This window comes from Sinohyriopsis cumingii, unplaced genomic scaffold (assembly GCF_028554795.1).
Source record: "Sinohyriopsis cumingii isolate HCF-2022 unplaced genomic scaffold, ASM2855479v2 utg003963l, whole genome shotgun sequence".
In the NCBI taxonomy this organism is placed as follows: Eukaryota; Metazoa; Mollusca; class Bivalvia; order Unionida; family Unionidae; genus Sinohyriopsis; species Sinohyriopsis cumingii.
The window spans coordinates 42501-47500 of record NW_028316635.1 but is presented as its reverse complement, the minus strand read 5'-3'; the positions used below and the strand labels follow the sequence as shown (position 1 = coordinate 47500).

The 5000-nt window shown below is 34.0% G+C and overlaps 2 non-coding genes across 2 annotated transcripts; both read left to right on the top strand.

Moving 5' to 3' along the window:
- The first annotated feature begins 2332 nt into the window (after positions 1-2332).
- On the top strand, positions 2333-2451 carry LOC149769330 (5S ribosomal RNA). The gene has a single exon (XR_016419187.1). It is a non-coding gene; the product is annotated as a 5S ribosomal RNA (ribosomal RNA).
- A 925-nt stretch (positions 2452-3376) lies between these two features.
- On the top strand, positions 3377-3495 carry LOC149769329 (5S ribosomal RNA). The gene has a single exon (XR_016419193.1). It is a non-coding gene; the product is annotated as a 5S ribosomal RNA (ribosomal RNA).
- Positions 3496-5000: the final 1505 nt, after the last annotated feature.

Below are 5000 nucleotides of genomic sequence, written 5' to 3'. Positions count from 1 at the left end.
ATTTAATTTCTACTTAAATGCCCGAAAAATTTACAATTAAAACTACAATAAATGTTTTATACCTAGTCCCGCACAGTGACGTTTATCTGATTCCCTGTACTCACCGAGAGCATTCTGTGTCATATGGATGCATATCAAATGAAGTGAAAAGTAATGGAATACTCGCTTTTTTATTTATCCCTATGCATCGTGGTGCCCACACCATGATGAGACGCTGTTTCAATAAACCTTTTTATATATGTTCTTTACTGTTCTTCCTTTTTCTTCTTGCTTTATCATACTGACACACGAGAGAGAGAGAGAGAGAGAGAGTATGCAACAAAGTTCGCATAACTTTATCAGCTATTAACATTAATTGTACTTCTGTGTAATTTTATTTTTAACGCGTTATCCTATAACGATTGCAAACAAGGGCAAAAACTCTACTGATCTTATTCGATAATTATACCATACTGAATTAATAAGTTTATCTCGTAAAAACGGATCATATATATATCCTGGGTGGCTGAGGGTGTTTTAAGATATGTGTGTGTCTTTTCTGATATATATATATATATATATATATATATATATATATATATATATATATATACGTTTGTGTGTGTACATACATACATACATACATACATACATACATACGTGTATTATTTACATATAGTCTTGGATAATTTTAATTATTGGGATATGGTTTTTAGGTATCAACAGATACAAAGGAAACAAACGTTTCAATACATATAATGACATTTTCTTAAATTCTACATTGTATCATATTGACCTACTACTTGCTAGGCAAGCTGACTTTTATAAAATTTGCAAACTCCTTATATATATTTAAACTTACTTTTAGTATTCAACCAGAAAATCAGTACAGTGCAGAAAGATTGAAAATATTATTTCTTTCGGATATATATATATATATATATATATATATATATATATATATATATATATATATATATATGTAAGAGAGAGAGAGATGGGGGGTTCGGAATGGTTTAAACAGACTCTAAATTACACTGATAAAATGTACATCAGTCCAATGGTTAACATGATAGATTTCTATCAAGCTGGTTGCCCTATTGTACCATTGAGCAAGACTACCCTCATTGCCTAACAAAACCAAGCAGTCTTTTGCCAGAACACCATAATGTGAACTTAGGCCATCTAAATCAAATTCCTATGTGAAATTTGCCAATATAAGCCAATACACTTTAATGCAAACTTAGCCAATCTAAACCAAATATCTTAATGGAAACTTAGCCAAACACCTTAATGTGAACTTAGCCCATCTAAACCAATGTACCATAATGTGAACTTAGCCCATCTAAACCAAGAAAAGAATAATGTGATATTGGCTCATATAAACAAAAACACCTTAATGCTATCTTAGCCAATCTAAACCAACCGACTTAATTTATTTTTTATAAAGAATACAAAGTGAAAATTTAAATACTTTTCAGCATTATAAATGAAATCACAAATAGTCCATAAAAGTTATATGACAAGTCCAAAAGGGTAGTGTTCCAAATGAATGCCAGTGGTTTTCTGAATGAAGTCCAATTTTGAATGTGCTGATGTAATAACAATCTTGACGTGTGGCGATGATGTAATTTAGAATGTCCTTGAATGAATTCATAATAGTCCCAAAATAGCGATTTTTGATATTTGGACATTAGTATTGGGGTGTATGGACATATTTGTTTTGCTTATCAAAACGTTGGAAATCGCCGACACCATGCGGTATCGGCATAGGCTGCTTACTAGCCAGAGGGGGCTCGTATCATTGCTTACAATGAAACTATCAGTCGTACATATAGTATAAAATGTATGACTGTCAGTTCAATTGTGAGCAACGATGCGAGCCCCTGTGCTTACTAGCCTGCCATGCAAACTTGACCGACCTTTCATCGAGATATACCTGCATGAAATCGAGAGAAATACGATTTATTTTCTCAGAAATAATTGCGAGTATAACATCATTTGTCGTTAATGAAGCTGACTGACGAAAGAAAACGACAACCTTGATGAAATTTGACACGGAACTCGCCATTGTATTACTATTCAAATGACTGCACAAATATGGCAACCTACATGTCAGTGACTTCGGCGATCAAATAAGCTCTTGCTTCTTTACAGATTGAAACTGAAGGGATGTATTGTCGTAAGCAGAGCTCTCCCCTGTCTCTAATATATATATATATATATATATATATATATATATATATATATATATATATATATGTGTGTGTGTGTGTGTGTGTGTGTGTGTGTAATGTATCTTTGTAACGACGAAGAGACAACCTATATTAGTCTTAAATTTGTACGTACAAATGTCTACGGCCATACCACGTTGAAAACACCGGTTCTCGTCCGATCACCGAAGTTAAGCAACGTCGGGCCCGGTTAGTACTTGGATGGGTGACCGCCTGGGAATACCGGGTGCTGTAGGGATTTTTTAATTTTTTTTGGGGTTCCATCCTCACTGTGAGGATATGCGATCATATATGGCCAATATTTCTTGTTCACAAATCTGGTGCAAATTTTTCAGTTTCCTCTACCTCCAGGATCGAAATGGGCCGCCTCGTATGCCGTCCAGATCCTCCAAATTTCTTCTGATATTCCGGATTCAGCCTATGCTATAGCGAATAATTGCAACGTATGCCATCGATGTTCTTTCATTTTGGATACTTGTCTGTATTATTTCTTATTCAATAATTGATAGATATATTTGGAATGTATTATTTTTAATTATTTTAATTTATTTACCTGTTTTTTAGCAGGGCACCAGTCTATCAGTGTGAAACTTGGCATCCCTTAGCGAATACTTCGAATATGGGCCATTGACAAAATAAATTGGTGTATAAATCTCTGTTTTGATTACAGTAAGTTTGGATGGATGTTCCCTGCTTCCACTTCCTTGCACTTTCTGTGTTTCCACAACTTTAACGTTTCCGAGCTGCAAGACGATATCCGTTTCAAATCAGATTCGAGTCCGTATTTAAAGGTAGCTCATAGGCTGATGTCGATTATTTACCTATTGAATTAGTCAGTTGATACAAGATAAATAATAATAATAATAATAATAATAATAATAATAATAATGCCCAAAAACAACAAAAATGAACTGAATCTTCGTTTAAATGCATTGTTATTTAAGTCCATTTGAAGGTGTAAACCTCCGGTTAAGCAACTAATGTCCGAGTCCGAAAATGCCTGAATTACAAATTTGAATAATGTATGAAGGCAGTTTATCTATATAAGTTTTAATCAGTACACTTTAATTACTAATTTTACACGGCACATAAACGTAAACGTCTGTACATCGGAAACGGTGAAGAGAGAAGCGAATATAAGTCTTAAATTTACAAACACTTGTGTCTACGGCCATACCACGTTGAAAGCACCGGTTCTCGTCCGATCACCGAAGTTAAGCAACGTCGGGCCCGGTTAGTACTTGGATGGGTGACCGCCTGGGAATACCGGGTGCTGTAGACTCTTTTTTTTTTTTTTTTTTTTTTTATAACTAAAAACAGTTGAAGTTTTTCTTTCTTTCTTTTATTGTAACTAAATTTACTTTCTTCAATATAAATAATAAATAGAGCAATTTCTCGACTTTCATTTTCTCTTTTTCCTTAACTTTCTTCAATAATTCGGATCCTAAAAAAATCAAGCATAGGACCTGAATATAGCAAATGTTGCTTTGCACTTCTCTGCTCTTGGTTTCGATCCTTACTACTGGAATATGCGATCATAGATGACCAGTATTTCTTATTAACAAATTCGGTTCAATTTATCCAGTTTCCTCTACTTTTACTACCACAACAAGCTGCCTCCTTTCACGTCGAAATACTTCCTTCAAGTTTCTTCTCATATATTCCTGGTGTAGTCTCTTGCGCAGAGTTGCAAAATATGCGATCAATGTCTTTCATTTTGGCTACTTATTTGTGGTATTTCTTATTCACTAATTGATTGATAAATATGGAATGTATGAATTGTGAGAATTTTTTATATTAATTTATTGATTGATTGATTTCTTTTACAGCAGGGCCTCAGTCTGCCAGTGGGAAAATTGGCATCCTGTAGCGAATACTGTAAATATGGGCCATTGGCAAAATAAATTGGGTTATAAAATTCTGTTTTGATTACAGTAAGTTTAGATAGATATTCCATGCTTCCACTTTCTGTATTTCCACAACGTTAACTTCTCCAAGTTGCAAGAAGAGATCCTTTGCAAATCTGATAAGACCCTATCTTTAAAGTTAGCTTATAGGCCGCTGTCGCTTATTTTAACCAAATGATAGGACAGAAAGACGAATAATAATAATAATAATAATAACAACAACAATAATGTCCTGAATCTGCATTTTAAGTCAATTTCAACATGGAATTCTCCCCTTATCTGGGTCAGAAAATGGATGAGTGACAAATATGAGTATCTGAGGCCAGTTTTGCTTCTTTTGGATTAGAACTTTGAATCAGTATACACTTTAGTTACTAATATTATACTGCACACAAACATTTGTACATGGGAAACGTTGAAGAGATGTGTGACTAATCAGCAAAAGAGTCTTGAAAACGCATCAAGACAACAAATTATGTTTTACAGTCGAAATGTTGTTCTCACTAGAACTGAAATCATTTAATTTCTACTTAAATGCCCGAAAAATTTACAATTAAAACTACAATAAATGTTTTATACCTAGTCCCGCACAGTGACGTTTATCTGATTCCCTGTACTCACCGAGAGCATTCTGTGTCATATGGATGCATATCAAATGAAGTGAAAAGTAATGGAATACTCGCTTTTTTATTTATCCCTATGCATCGTGGTGCCCACACCATGATGAGACGCTGTTTCAATAAACCTTTTTATATATGTTCTTTACTGTTCTTCCTTTTTCTTCTTGCTTTATCATACTGACACACGAGAGAGAGAGAGAGAGAGAGAGAGAGAGAGAGAGAGTATGCAACAAAGTTCGCATAACTTTATCAGCTATTAA